This window comes from Hemiscyllium ocellatum, chromosome 30 (assembly GCF_020745735.1).
Source record: "Hemiscyllium ocellatum isolate sHemOce1 chromosome 30, sHemOce1.pat.X.cur, whole genome shotgun sequence".
Classification (NCBI taxonomy): Eukaryota; Metazoa; Chordata; class Chondrichthyes; order Orectolobiformes; family Hemiscylliidae; genus Hemiscyllium; species Hemiscyllium ocellatum.
This window is the reverse complement of record NC_083430.1, coordinates 30502763-30519194: the sequence shown is the minus strand read 5'-3', so window position 1 is coordinate 30519194 and position 16432 is coordinate 30502763. Positions and strand designations below refer to the sequence as shown.

The window sequence follows — 16432 nt, the reverse complement described above, 5'->3', positions numbered from 1 at the left end:
AGCAAAGATATCTCATGATATGATGTTCTGACATGTGTGGTCAAGTCACTTATCTTGCACATTCATCTTTGAAGACTTGTACACATAGATTGCTCAGGAAATGCAACTGTGTGATGTTCTTTCAATAACTTTCAGAAGAATGAAGCGATTTCATCGTCAGCTAAAGCAGAGGGGTTTCTCTTCAGAAATGTGAGAGATCAGTGGGCAGCCTGAATACAGCAAGCTTTCCTCAACCTCCATTTGTTCTTGCCTCAGGCTTCTCCCCAACTCAGCTACATAAAGTAACAAGTCGCAGGTAGGTAGGATGGTGAAGAAGGCATTTATATGCTTTCCTTTATTGGTCAGAGTGTTGAGTACAGGAGTTGGGAGGTCATGTTGCGGCTGTGCAAGACATTGGTTAGGACACTGTTGGAGTATTGTATGCAATTCTGGTCTCCTTCCTATCGGACAGATGTTGTGAAACTTGAAAGGGTTCAGAAAAGATTTACAAGGATGTTGCCAGGGTTGGAGGATTTGAGCTATAGGGAGAGGCTGAATAAGCTGGGGCTGTTTTCCCTGGGGCATCAGTGGCTGAGGGGTGACCTTATAGAGGTTTACAAAATTAAGAGGGGCATGGATTGGGTAAATAGGCAAAGTCTTTTCCATGGGGTTGGGGAGTCCAGAACTAGAGGGCATAGGTTTAGGGTGAGAGGGGAAAGATATAAAAGAGACCTAAGGGGCAACTTTTTCACGCAGAGGGTGGTACGTGTATGGAATGAGCTGCCAGAAGAAATGGTGGAGGATGGTACAATTGCAACATTTAAGAGGTACTTGGATGGGTATATGAATAGGAAAGGTTTGGAGGGATATGGGCCGGGTGCTGGCAGGTGGGACTAGATTGGGTTGGGATATCTGGTCGGCATGGACGGGTTGGACCGAAGGGTCTGTTTCCATGCTGTACATCTCTACGACTCTATGATTCTAAGCTCTTACTGTTTTAACTAGTCCCCTAGCAGCAGTCTACAACAAAGCAAGCAGTTAACTCCATTCATGTAATTTCATGGAAGCCTTGTTAAAAACGACCTCATGTCCACTGCAAATTTTCAATGACCTCTTTTAAAGAAACCATTCTAGGTAGTTTAAAACAATGGTAAATATAAAACATTTTTGCATTATTATATCTTTATATTTCTAACTTATGAGAGTTTTATTTATAAAAAAAACAGATCTTGTGTTGTCACCTTTAAAGACATGACCTTTTAAGGCATTAACATGGAATTGAGCCATGTACCCAGATGGTATTTGGGTAGAATTTCTTTCAAAATGCCTTCCCGTCCTTTATTTAACACTGACAAAAGTGGAAGATGGTGGGTTTCAGGCTCATTAATTAAATGCCCTCCCATCCCCAAGCTTGCCTTCAGACGAAACAGATTATTCCACCTTTGAAAATAGATTGGTATTATTCTAACCTCATTCTCTAAGGTCAATTGAGGGCACTCTTTTGGGAGGGTGATATTGGTCATTCTCTTAGTTAGAAGTTGGAATATGATCCAGGATATTTATATGGGGAAGAAATTGGATGTGAGGAGATACAAGGCAATAGCTCTCTCCATAAAGAGGTATTTCCTTTTCATTCTGCTACACTGAACTGTTAAGTGGTCTTGTCATTATGGCTGATAAAATGCAAGAGCGAACAGCCCTGTGATGTCTCTATTAAAAAATGGGGCATAAAAAATGGTTCTCCTCAAATTAAGTGATTAATAATATTCTACCTCTTTTAAAGTTGCAACACCACCACTTGTTACTACTGACTGTTAAAATTTAGAGCAGTTCCCTCAAAGGTTTTCATTTACTTTCACACTTTTTTCTCACATCCTTTCTCACGCATTGATATTAGTCTGTAGCACGTTCATGGCGATGTGAGAGAAGTTGAAAACCACTCTGATGGCCATCAAAAACCAATGACTTCCTTATCCCCATTTGACACTTCCGTTTCAGCAGCAGAGTAGACGCTTGGTGGCTTTCGAAAGCCTCCTTTACGTGAGAATGACTCTGATTTCTGATACTTCTTGTCTGCTCTCTGCTCCCAAGAAAAGTGGAGTTCGCATCTAAAAAAAGTCTTACTTCTGCAGTTCACATGGGGAAGGGATGTTCTCTAGTGCCCTTAAAATAAGGTTAACCAAAAAAGGAACTGTGTATAACAGATGAGCATTTCTGATGGTGAACGACCTTTAAAACAACATCTCATACAAAATATCTATACTGATAAAGATGCTTTTCTCTCAGTGATTGCTGTAAATGCTTTTTCTTGATCTGAGCGCCAGTTAATCAATTGATACGTCTTCTAGTTTATTAGACTAGATTAGATTAGATTAGATTAGATTAGATTAGACTTCCCACTGTGTGGAAATAGGCCCTTCAGCCCAACAAGTCCACACCAACCCTCCGAAGAGTTACCCACCCAAACCAATTTCCTCTAACTAATGCTTATGATTTAGCTTTCTCAAAAGGGAAAATTCATTGTCAGGGAAACTTTTCTACACATGGCAAGTGTTTCAGGATGTCCAAATGCCATACTTTAAATCCTCATTTAGTTTGCCTCTTCCACAATGTTCATTTTCAAAGAATATCACTGTGTGAAAATGACCTTGTGGTTAAAGATGATGAATCTCATTCTGCATGATAACTGCAATTTTAATTTGTGAGTCATACAAGATGGGTTTCAAAAGTTACTTGGTGGGCTGTTGTTTACGGTTGTGATACTTCTCCCATTGGGAGTATTTTGCTATGAGCTGAGAGGTGAAGTATACAAGAGTCTAAGTTAGAAATGATTGTAACATCTGTCCAAATGACAGACGATATAAATGTATAATAATGAATGAGTAAACCTGCATTTAGGATTCTACACTGCTGCTTTCTGCAAGAAAACCTGTTCAGATCTTTCAGATTAATTTGGAGAGAGGTAGGGGGAGAGTATAGTGCTAATGCATACAGAAGGAGGTAAGTGCAAATGGTGAGTCATTTCAAGCCGCAATGAGTAACCAACAAACAATTTGCCGCAGAGAGAAAGACCTGCACCAAAGTTCCTATTCAGCCTCTCAATCATAAAATGGTCTGAAATATGGGTTGCTATCTAGAAGTGAAAATAAATTTACATGGGGAAAAGATAGTTACCCTATGAAAATGCAACTCAAAATGAGCAAGTAGAATGAGAAATAAAATGTTCTTGGCTCTGTTTTTAATCTGACTGTTTATCTTAACAACCAACACCCTCGGACACCCCTCCCTTCCCCACACATAGGAGACAATAAGTTGAGAAATATGAAATTTTATTCAACCTGCAAGGTAAAATATACTGAACTGCAGGCTTTTCCATAATATTTGTCAATATTGTTTCCTGAAATGTAAGTCAACTCCACTATTTCTTTCAAATAGCTTAATTACTTGAAATAGTTAGAAAAAACCTGATAAATATGTTTGGTATTTATACATATATATCCAAAAGCAAAATTGCAAGGCTCACATTTCTTCCTCTTTCAGGATGAAGTATACATACAAACAATACTTCATCGTTTAGTCACCAGAACAATTGGCAATGTTCAACCCGAACAATGATCAATTACCTTGGACCTTGTTCTGAATGTTCTGCTTGAGACACAGCCTCTTAAAAATAATGAATCATTGCCTGAACATGCTCATTGTTTCATGTAGGGCTGTGACTTTGACAAAGAAACCTTTTTTGGTATTGTGAGTGGTGAGCCTGTGGAATTTACTACCACAGAAAGTTGTCGAGGCCAAAACATTGTATTATTTCAAGAAGGAGTTGAATATAAGGTTTGGGGCAAAAATGTTCAAAAGATATGGGGACAAAGCAGGAACAAGCTATGTGTCAGATGATCAGTTATGGTCATACTGAGTGTAGAGTGGACTTTAAGGACTGAATGGCCTACTCCTGCTCCTATTTTCTATGTTTCTATGTTTTTGCAATGAAGATTTCTGTCATAATAGTGTTATATGTTTCCTATTGGGGAAAGGCATTATGCAGAGTATGCATTTTCCTTGGTCAGAATTGCTACAGGTTTACCAAAAGTTCAAACTGTGTGAATACCATTTAGGAATGACATCAAGTGCAGGAATGGTGGTCCCCGTTACAAAAACAAAACACAGCAGCATGTTTATATCCAGTTCAAGAAAAGCTACTGATGTTCCTAGATGGATACCCATGAATAGTCGTTGAGGTAGATATTGTTGTTGTGTGATAGTGTATAACAAGTTTTAATAAGTTGTTGGCACCTCATTTTACATTTCTCATGTCCTTTATTTTCTTTGGCTTAATTGAAAAAGACAAAATCTATTTCAATGACTTCAAGAGAGGAAAGTGATTGACCTTTTTGGGGAGCAAAATTGACAGAAGCAAACTGATTATTCCTCTACTGTCTAAGTAAAATATAACTGTTAAGACAACTATTGGTACTGTACACCAAAGGTGGTAGTCAGTTTATTTTCTCATGTTCATTCATCATGCTCACTCCAGGCAGACCCAATATATTATTTTAATCTGTTAAATTGATATAAAGGAAACATTAACAGGATATTTTTAGAAAAAAAACACCTATTACATTTCCAGGGAAAGATATGACCTGCTCCAAATAAATTATTAGGCACAAATGAAAATCATCTTGAATAAATCACTGGTGTTCTGAGAGGAATGTGTGATTTTTTTTACCTGCTGCAAGTTTATTTTTAAAAATCTATAATACATTGAGTGCATTATGCACAATATACATTTCCTGTAAAGGTCGCACTTTCCCCCATCACGCTTGTTGATAACACCCAGTTATTTAGAAAACAACATACCCTCCCACTCACAGTGAGCAACTCATCGATAATCTGCAACTAATTTTTCTCATCATATTTTTGATGTCACAGAAGGAATAAGAACTAAGTTTATATCACTCTTAATGCTAACATGGACTGGCAATCTTAAATGACTAGCTCCTTCAATAATTCAATAATCAAAACTCCTTATTCCAGAGAACACTGATGCTACAAATGAAATAAATGTTTTTACAAAATTCTCAATTACATTTTTGTATTTGGGTGGCCAGACAGACAACCAGGAAAAATCAATAAAAACAAGCATTAACACAGCAGGATGGACCCTTGTTAATGATTTCTGAATGGAGTTGCAGATGAACTGAAGAGAACTATTCTGCATTGCTACACGTTGATTATACATCATGGGCTATGATGAAGGTGATCTGAGGATGGGTTGGAGAGGAGATAAATCATGAACTAAAAAAAAACTAATGCTAAAGCACATCCCATCTTTCACAAGAACTACCCTCATAACCCTTCTTTTGGTATGATCCGCTCTATGATATATCAGAAATATCAAGAAGGGAAGTTTTTCTTAAACACAGACTTTTATATATCTCTGGGAAAGAAATCCTTTGAAGAACAGAAAACCCAAGTCTGCTGGTAAGTTGTTTGAATGTACTTCTCAAACCACATCCTTATTTCAGCTTAAAAGCAACATTGACAGTATATGAGCAGCTCGCTATGCGAGAAGAATCTAAAGTGGACAAATTCCTCTAGAACTAACAAAAATGACTATAAATCTGGGGTTTTAATATTTCCTGTTCTTCTAAGTCGAGAGCACTTTTTCTGTTGAACACTGCATGAAACTTTATCTGCAGTCAAACCCAAATTGGTATGAATGCTTTAGTCTCTGAAGTTATATTGGGCTAAACACAGATCATAAAATTGGCAGATCAAAGAAACATTAGTCTTTTCTTCAAAGTACCAGTGAATAACCAGGGAGGGGTGCTGATTATGGGTAGCTGGAGATATGAAGCCCAACATTCTGTGCTGAACTGTTATCACTTTGTCCCTTTTTCAGATCTTGCCACTTAAAGTTTTGCTTAAAAAGCAAGTTTGGGAGCTATGATCTTCCGACAGGAAAGACCTTAAACTGACCAGTTTTATGACAGATGAACATCAGCTTCGGATAAAGGTCTGTTGAAAATATCTTGGCATGTCTTGACTCCTCCAGCTGCTGAAAAATGTGTTGCTGGAAAAGCGCAGCAGAAAGGCTTATGCCTGAAACATCGATTCTCCTGCTCCTTGGATGCTGCCCGACCTGCTGCGCTTTTCCAGCAACACATTTTTCAGCTCTGATCTCCAGCATCTGCAGTCCTCACTTCCTCCAGCTGCTGTCAGGCCCACTGCACAATTTGAGTTTGTAATTTTAGATGCCAAACATTTGCAAGTTCCTGTTTTTAATCTTTCAGTTCTAAGTGGTGTTTATTTCCAAAAGACAGCGTCTGAGTGCAGCACACAGGACGAACAATGAATTAAACACCTTTGTTAATTTGGTGACCAGAAGAATTTCATAATGGACTTGTTACTGATATTACAGAACATGATTTCATGCTGTTTGGTGGAAGTTCCCTCAATGTTGACCAAGCGAATTGTAGGAACAGAAGGAAGACGCAAATGACAGTATGGTGACTGCTGACAATTGGTATGGTTGATATTGGCTCGGTTTCTCTGCTGTGCCTCCAAACCGAGCAGCAGGTCTGAGTGTCCATCAGCAAACTTCACTGTTGTGTATTATATTTTGGAAAGCTGGTTGGTGAAGGATAATACTGAGGCTGATCTTTACTCAGTATAAAAAACAGGGAAAACAAAAACAGAAATTGCTGGAAAAGCTCAGCAGGTCTGGCAGCATCTATGGAAGAGAAACCAGAGTTAACATTTCGGGTCTGGCGACCCTTCCTCAGAACAGAGTCCTAAAAACAGAGAATGCTGGGTTCAAATCTAGCAGTTGGTGGAATTCTAATTCAATAAAAATCTGGAATTAAGAGTCTAATGATGACCATAAAACCATTATCAACTGTTCAAAAAATGTATCTAGTTCACTCATATCCTTTTTAGGAAGGAAACTATCATTCTTATCTGGTCTAGCCTACATGTGACTCCAGAACCACTACTACCACCACTACCCACTTAGCTGCCCTCTAGGCAATTAAGGATGGGCAGTAAATACTGGTATAGCAAATATAAAATCAAATATATATAAAATAATAAAAAAATAAAGAAGCAACTCAGCAGGACTGGTAGCATCTGTAGAGAATGAAACAGTTAATGCTTGACACCTCTGCTCTGTCTGTAGGAATGGCCCTCATCTCCTGCTTGCTTGTTTTTTTCAATAAACATCTTAAACTTATGCAAACTTTTCTGTCCTGGACCTGTTGTAATGTTCCAACAAGGCAAATGCGAACTTGAAGAACAACACCTCATTTTCCGCTTAGGCACTTTATAGCCTCAAGGTCTCAATATTAAATTCAATAACTTCAGAAATTGACCACATAATGTCTGCTCTCCAATTTTCTTACATTCTCTTCCCCCTCACCCACTAACATGTTGCGTTTGTGTCTTGTTTGCTTTGCACTCTGTAGAATGGACCAATTCTCTTCCTTTCACACCTTAATTTACGTACACTTTATAGTTCTTTTTTTCATTCTCCTCTATTAACAACTCCTTTGTCTCTTGCTCTGGCCTTTTACATCATCTGCCCTCCTGTTCTTCCTCTCCCTCTGTCATCAAGGACAAAAATGAACCTATTCTCCAATACTTTTCTACTTGGAAGAACTGTCATGCTAGACTTGAAACATTTACCTGTTTCTCTCCCCACAATAGTGCCAGACCTGCTGAATTTCTCCTACAGTCTTTGTGTTTATTTCAGATTTCCAGTATCTTTTGCTCTTATTTACTCTGTCTAATGTTTATTTGCAGAATGAAATGTTACAAGCGCACACTTTCTAACTCAACCACATGCAGTTTCAATGAGTCTCTCAATATTTGTCCTCTTGGAAACACGAATGAATAACTTCTCCTCTCCATATAATTAAACACAATTGATATACAATTATCGTTGCACAGATCAGAAACTGCACTCTGGCCCTCAAAATTATGACTGTGAAATCTGCTGCTGTTTCAAAAATTTTTTTTTTTCACAACTGCAAGCAAATGGAAACATCATCTTTCTTCACCATAAACAAACCAACAGCTATCGCAAAGTAAGAAAAAATTGTACCAGAGTGCATCACAGTATGTTAATGGCCAGGACAGGAAATTTGCGACTGAAATGTTACAATTTTATTTTTAAAAACTCCATCAGGATTTTTGCGATATTATTTACATAGCATAGATTTCTTGTCTGTTAACCAAGAAATATTATTTTGAAGCTGATTTTAATTTCACAATTTGGGTTTGAAGGGCAGATTAGCTTTTGATACTGAAACAAAATGTGCTTGATTGAAGTTAAAAGCTGCTGAATATTCGAAGTGCTGCAGCTCGATAAATGCATTTAAGTAAAATCCAGCACATACAAGGTTCATTAGACTAGGCTACACCATAAGTTTAAAATTCTTTGTGGTTTAAAATGCTCCATAATTCTCCTTCATAAAATTCAACTTTGGAAAAATGACGAAAATAATTTTCACGTTACATGAAATGCAACATTCAGTTAAAATGATTAGAGCTTAATTTTAAAGTAGGTTCCAATTTTCCACTAGAAAAATAATTAAATCCCTTGCAGAATACCCTATGTGATTTTAGGAATGTCCACTTTTTAATTTGATATTGTAGTTTTGAACTTTCAAATGGAGGTTATAATCATGTAATAGATGATTTTCTTAAAAGTTAACATGCAATCTATACTTTTCTTGGTAATGAAAATCATTTTCTGGTTAATTGTTCATTATTGAACCACTATGTGCAAAGGGCTTTCGAATTCTTTTCACATATGTTTTCTAAAATAATATTCTAAACATGTATCTTGCTGTTTCATTATTATAAAGCACAGTGAAATATAAACATCCTATAATGTTACATTGCAACTTCTCATGAGGGAATTGTGTACACACACATGATGTGCACTGAATTATTTTGTTGTGGGATGTCACCATGCTCCACATAATCATTTACAAAATTTCAGCATTTTGTTACAGAATTCTGGTCTTAACTCTGAAAATCGAAAGTTTGTTTTTTGTTTTAGTTTGAAATTTGATGTCAGGGATCAATGGAGAAAGCAGAATGTGTTGTAGCAATTGATAAGGAAAACCAACAATTCTCTTCCATAGCAACACCATACCCTCAAATCATCAGAGCTGTTAGGCTAGGTGACTTCTTAAAATAGTTTAATTTTTGTTTGGTTAAATAAGGGTTTTGAAATTAAATCTGGTAGATAGAGTTAAGGCAGATCTTAAGATGATTCAAATGAATGGTGAAAATAATTATCTTTTCATGCTCTTATTTTCTTGCAGACAAGCTGAATCAGAGTGACAATGTTTGTGTATAATAGATGCATTGGTCAGGATGATTATGGAAGAAAACCAGATGGGATTTGTGTTAAATTACCAGCAAAGCAATAGACTTTCAGAGCACCTTCCTAATTACATAGAAGTTAACTTTGTACACCAATATTTCTTCTCCAAAGTGGCATATTAAAAGTAAAGTTATCTTCTCTGTTTGAAAGTTTATCTGAACATTGTTATAATTGAAGGCATCAATTTTCTTCCTACAATATTGATGGACAATCTACAAAAACAGCTTTGATCATGTTCAGTGCCAGTGTTGGGCTTAAAGAGTAATAAATAGGAATGCAGGTAGCATAATATTTATAATAAAAATACACTAATTGTTTTATAAACATTGTTTAAACTAAAAATACAAAGCTCTTTAATGGGAGGGAATGGTCACTTGGATTATTTCATACTATACATTATCAGTTCATGTTTATTTGGGTCATAACTTTTAACCTATATAATTTCCATCACCATGAACATTTCCTACTGGTTCCAAAATGTAACCCAACACTGCCCCACCTCAGCTTATCTGCTGCTGAAACCCTCTAGGGTTTGTTTCCTTTGTTTCCTCTAGGTTTGATTATTCTAATTCTGCTCAGGTCAAACCCCCATCTGAAATAAACATGAACTCATTTAAAACTATGCCAACCACATCCTAATTCAAACCAAGTCATGTTTATCCATCACCACTGCGTATGCTGATCTACCTTAAATCCCAATTCACCGACACCTCAACATTAACATTCTCATCCTTGTGTTTAAGTCCTTTCATGGCCTAAACACATTCTATGAAATCTCCTGCAACCCTTTGAGATCTTCATGCTTCTCCAATTCAGATCTCGGTATATCCTTGGTTGTGGCACAACATTTGATGTGTTCCCATCATAGCTATCTAGATGCATCGTTTTCTTCTATTGTTTTCTGTCATCTCATTTGTTGGTATCACAATTCTGGCTGATCACCATTTTCATTATTCTCTTATCAATCACTCACTTACCTTCTGAGTCAGTTGCACCATTTCCCCTCACCTTCAGGTTTCCTTCTTCGTCCACCCTTTTGCAATGGACAGTAAATCTTGCTCATTTTCTCACAGGGTGAGGGCTGGGAATCCGCATGCCACTCTTGCTGGGTGAGTTCTAGTATGGAACCCATTTCCATTCATATCAAGCACCATTTGCCAGATGCTCTTCCTACTGGCACCAATAAACACAGACCAGTAACTGAGTTTAACTGGGGGCTAAGCACTGAAAAAGACCATCACTAAACCTCTTCAATTCTGAGGGGAATCTTGTTAAGGTGTCAGGGTCCACTGACTGAAGAGCTGTTTCTAGGAAGGTCAATGGAAGCACAAGGCAGTCAGGCAAGGCCAGTGGCGAGATTTCCCTTGAAATCAAGACTCAGGGGAGGCTGAAGTCTCCTGAGTCAAGGAGAGGCTGGAAATTCTCATGGCCACCAATGTCACTGGGGAGTACGTGGTTGCTCTGGAAGGAATGACATCACTGTTTCAGGATCGGCAAGTGACACAGGGCAAAAGTATCTTCTAGCAGGAGAGGGCTTGCAGGGAGTGGAGTGCAGGCAGATTTTCAGCAAGGGCAAGGGCATGGCTCTCAAAGGGACCCTGCCCTCTGGTTTCAATGTTCAGCCCCTCTGTCAGGCATTGAGTACCTTGATTAACAGATTCTCTATTCCCACTCGAATAGATGACAAGCTGCTCACACCGCTTCAGATGCAGGGCAAGGCAGCAGGCCAGCCTGCAGCTACATTGATACCAATAACAGCAGAATGAGGAGTTTAAGGCATCATTAATTAACCACAAGATCCTCAATTGATAGCATGGGAAGGAGGTCGATGCTGGACTCTCCTGTGTAGAATCTAACTCCAGCAAAGGGAGGAAGGCAGCAAGATTCAGTGTGCCACCATCCATTTTTGTCTACCTTCCGACCTCCAAGCACACCACCAGAGAGAGCAAAATGTCCCCCTAATAGTTCTTTCTACCTTTAAAGTGTTCTTAAAACTTATTTCTCTGAACAAGATTTTTCTAACTTGTCCTAATACCTCTTTGAGTTGTAGATTTCAAAGTTTCTTTACTTGAAAAGGACTTGAGATCTCTTCACCACATTAAAGATGCACTATAAATGCACATTAGTTCATGGTCTGATGTTCTAGCCTAGATCTAGATTTTAATTCTCTGGTGTCAGAAAAAAAATTCAGCAGCTTATAATGTGATATCTTCTACATTCCTACAGTTGTCTTAATGAGCAGGCCATATAAAACAGCAAAATGAAATGAAAACTATGCAGGATTGAGAAAGGAAAACAAAAAGGATAGATGAAAATGGCAAAAGAATTGTTGGAAAGAAGACTTCTGAAAGGTTTTTGAAAGTAACCAAAGTTCCAAATGAGTGGCAAAGTGGTTGAAAGAATGGCTGCTAACACTGGAGCAGAGAGAGAGAGAGGAAAATCAGAGATGGAGGAGTATCTGGTGAATGGCTAGAGCAGACCCAGGGACAGTGTAATCACAAAGAGATTTCAAAGTAGATCAAAGATCATGAACTGGTCTTATTGTAGGACATATGGAACCATATGTTCTGCTTTTCTTTTATTTAAGATATGAGCAGAATTAACCATCGGGGAAAGTAATTTGAAGTTATTTATTCTATTGAATTGAAGAAGCTATTGAGTTCAACTATAATAAAGCCAAGAAAGTATAAGTGGAAATATAGTTATTACCATATTGAGCAGCTTGACTTTACCTGCTATTGGAAGTGTTTTACTCTTGTCAGACATAATTATTCATCTTGGGCAATATCATGAGAGTAATTTCATGGTGGTTTAGTGGTTAAAGAAGGAACTGTCAAAAAGGTGTCTGTAAATTGAAACTGTAGCTAATTTTGTTAAACACTAATGTTTAAAATATTAAAATATACATTTGAAAAGATTTAAGGATAATTGGTTGAAATTATTTACCTCGCAAAGACTTTTCTTCACATTGTTTCTCATGGAAGTATTGCATTTCATACTATGAACATTTTCTGAAGGGAAATTCAATTTGGACCAATTGCAGAACATTTAGTAATAAATATAGAGCTCCGGTTGAGACACATTCAGCCTGGACTCTGGTTGAGTCAGTAAGCTCAACTATGGTAATTATCTTCATGGAATATGCTTGATCACAAAAAAGTATGGGGCAGAAATGAATACTGAACAACCCTGTGCCATTCCAATGCTCTAGATAAATAACTTTCCAGCTATCAGTCCCATGCTGATCAGCCTACTGTGGTTACAATCAGGGGAATATGATGGAATAGGTTGTTTGGATGGAAGGTGAGCAAAAATCTACAGAGTCAGCTGCTGCTTGTTTGGTGTAGAGAACTGAAATCAGTTAAAGATCTTCCAAATAAGTGATATCTCGGATCTGTTCAAAAAGATCTTTCTTGCATACGCCCTTATTTTCCTTTAGAAAATAAATGTAAACTAGATTACAACAGCGATTTAAAGACTACCAATAGTTAAGTATCAATTTAGAAAATTGTCAAAAACTAAGCATGGCCCTGTACCAGCTGGGCATCACTGTGATATGCACATACTTGCTATTGCAATGCGTGCACAATTTATTTGCTTACTTTGCACTGTCTCACTGACATCCTCACTGAGTACATTAAACTTGTTTTTCCAACGGTTGTTACAGGCAGCCTTGTAGACACCCGTCTTGCACATTTGCGCCCAGTGAACCGCTTTACACATTCCTGGAACTCACCAATATCAACAGGAATTATTTCGGTTGAACAGACAGTTGACCAGTTATTGCTACAAAATCTCCATTATGTCGATAACATCAATATTGAATTTGTCCATCATAAGTTTCCATCTAAAAACAATATTTAACCACACATGATTAACAGAGCTATACCACTCATCTCTAGAACTATGCTACAAAGTTTTAGCTTGTGCAGGTTAAGAACAGTGAGCAACCCCCCAATTATACTGTGTGTTATTTAAATAATTATTGCTGCTGTATTGCTGTGTCATATCATCTAATTCTATAAATCTGGCAATAAGCCATTTCTCCATTTGTACCAGGAGAATGCTTGGGCAACAATGGAATAAAATGGGGAAATGCTATTTCTTTTCTGTTTGTTGCTAACATTAAGGTTTAGCCCATCATCTTTTTGCAAGACCATTAGGGGGTGTGTGTGTTCACCATTTTGGTTGAGAAATGCTCTGTGGTAAAGCAGCACTAGGAAGACCTAAAAAAGTACCTGGGGGCATTTGTAATGTTATTGAAAAGATGAGCTTGGGTGAATTCCAGCTTCTGCCAAGTAAACGAAACATAGAAAACCAAAGAAAAATTGTGGTGTACCAAATCACTGTCCCACTAAAATATTTTGTTGCCCAGTAGGAAATGTAGAATAATTAAAGAAATGTAGAGTTGCTTCTTGCAATGCTGGAATTGCCGACATTTGATTTCTCTGACAACACCAACGTTGACTGCGCTGAAACCAAACATTTCAGTGCTCAAGACAAGATGCATTTCTACATCATGAAACCCATTTTTCTCAGCAACTACTCCTTCATAAGACCAAAGAAATCTAGAGATGGAATATTTTGTAAGGACAAAGGTAGTGACAAAGTTTGCCCTTTTCCAACATCATGCCAGTAATATATTAACACCAAATCTACAATGTCTTTTGGAGATCAATCAAACTGCACAATGATCTGCGAAGTCAACAACATTCTAATGTCAATTGGACCATCCATGTTCCTTTCAGGATCAGCTCCTTGTTGGAATTATGGGATCAGTTTATGTATTATCCTTTAAGCCACTTGTTAACATCTGCCTCCTTAACCAAGGTTTTGCTCATCCATTTCTTTATAAGACTCAGAATGAATTTTATTTGATAACACTCCTATCAAATGTCTCGGGACATTTCATTACATTAAAGGCACTGTATAAGTGCAAGTTGTTATTAACTGTAACTTTATTTTGTGACCTTTCTGAATGCTTGAGTATGTAAGAAAACACTGAAATTAATGCACAGTTAAGTGGCCAATCCAATGGGTATTGCAATGATGCTGCCAAACAGCCACTCAAACAATATAAATACCTGAAACATTAATTCAACTGGGGATTTCTTAAAGATATGGAAGAAAAGTGTTAAGAAGATCAATAACGATCATATGGAATGGTACAGCACGCTCGAGGGGCAATTTGAATTATTCCAGCTACTTCTTGTGTTGTTATGAGCTTTGGTTACTCTGAAGTCAATGATTTCATACAACTAGATTGTGTTAAATAAAGATTCCTTGTTTTTTCATGGTAATTCTTTTATCTTAACTCTCCTTCAAATTTGGCATATTTTTGTGCGCATTTTCCCAGTTTCTCCCAAGCAAAGGCATAGAATAATATTGCCCAGGAGTGAGGTTGCAGCTAATTTCTTGCTTTATTAGAGAGTGGCTATCTATCCAGTTCTTAGAATGTAAAGCTGACCTTGGTAGCTATTAGGCTAGACATCAAAATATGAGGGGTGCGTAGGTTAAGTTATTTTATTTTAACATTAGGATTAACCCTTGGCACAACATTGTGGGCCAAAGGGCCTGTGCTGTGCTGTACGTTTCTATGTTCTATGACCATGAGTTGTGAGAAATTGGGAACATGCGCACAAAAATATGCCAAATTTGAAGGAGAGGTAAGGTAAAAGAATTACCATGAACAAACATAGGAATCTTTATTTAACACAATCTAGTTGTATGAAATCATTGACTTCAGAGTAACCAAAGCTCGTAACAACATAAGAAGTAGCTGGAATAATTCAAATTGCCCCTCGAGCGTGCTGTACCATTCCATATGATCGTTATTGATCTTCTTAACACTTTTCTGCCTGTCTCCCATATCTATTGATTCCTTGAGAAACCAAAAATCTGTTTATCTCAGCTTTAGATTTCTTCAACAATGTTGCAATCCCTGGGGGTCTGGAATTGTAAAGATTCAAAACCTTCTAAGAGATTCAGGTTTTCTTTCTCTCAGGCCCGATTGGGCATGTGTCTTTTGTCCTGTTTTAAGACTGTGCTCCTGTCTTCTGGATTCCACAGCCAACTGGATATAGACTCAACCTGCTCAACATCTCAAGAATGATAACTTGCTTATCCCCAGAGTGAACTTTCACTTTATTGCCTGCGGGCATAGGAAACTCAAACAATGCAAACTAAAAAGTGGGATGGGGTTTCAGTTGCATGGAAAATCATGGAAGAAGATGGGGAGTGTGGGGGGGTGGGCTCAGCAAAGGTCATTCAAGTTTCCAGAACAAGTAATAAGAGAGTATCAAAAAGAGCAGGAATCCAACTTCAGATACCGCAGATAAGGGGACAAGTAAGAGAAGGGGACTGTCAACAGAGTACTGAGGGTGTTGAACTTAAATGCCTACACCACGCAAAACAAGGTAAGTAAGTTTGTAGTGCAGATTGAAATTGGTGGGTACAATATTGTGGGTATCACAGAGTGTGGCTGCAAGGGGATCAGGACTGGGAGCTTAAATATTCAAGGATGCATGTCTTATCAAAAGTGTAGATAAAAGTGAGGACTGCAGATGCTGGAGATCAGAGTCTAGATTAGAGTAGTGCTGGAAAAGCACGATAGGTCAGGCAGCATTTGAGGAGCAGGCAAATCGACATTTTGGGCAAAAGCCTTTCATCAGGAATGAAAGCCTTCGTTCCTGATGAAGGGCTTTTGCCCGAAACATCTATTTTCCTGCTCTTCAGTTGCTACCTGACCTGCTGTGCTTTTCCAGTACTACTCTAATCTGTCTTATCAAATGAACAGGCAGATGGACCCAGGGGGTGGAGTTAGTGAAAAATGAAATTAAATTGAAAGAAGAAGTGATAGTGAGTCAGATGGCATGGATTGTATGTGGGTAGAGTTGAGGAACTTCAAAGAAAAATACATCCTGACAGGAGTTATGTACAGGCCTCCCAGCAGTAGTCAGCAGGTGGGAAAGAAAATCAATGAGAAGATAGAAAAGGCATGTAAGAAAAACACTTTTACAACAATCACAGGGAATTCATGCAGGTGGATTGGGAAAATAG

At 37.9% G+C, this 16432-nt stretch overlaps 1 long non-coding RNA gene across 1 annotated transcript; it reads left to right on the top strand.

The window, feature by feature from the left end:
* The first annotated feature begins 244 nt into the window (after nt 1–244).
* Nucleotides 245–9423, top strand: LOC132829833 (uncharacterized). Its single transcript, XR_009646273.1, has 3 exons — nt 245–295; nt 5882–5995; nt 9312–9423. It is a non-coding gene; the product is annotated as an uncharacterized LOC132829833 (long non-coding RNA).
* The last annotated feature ends 7009 nt before the right edge of the window (nt 9424–16432 follow it).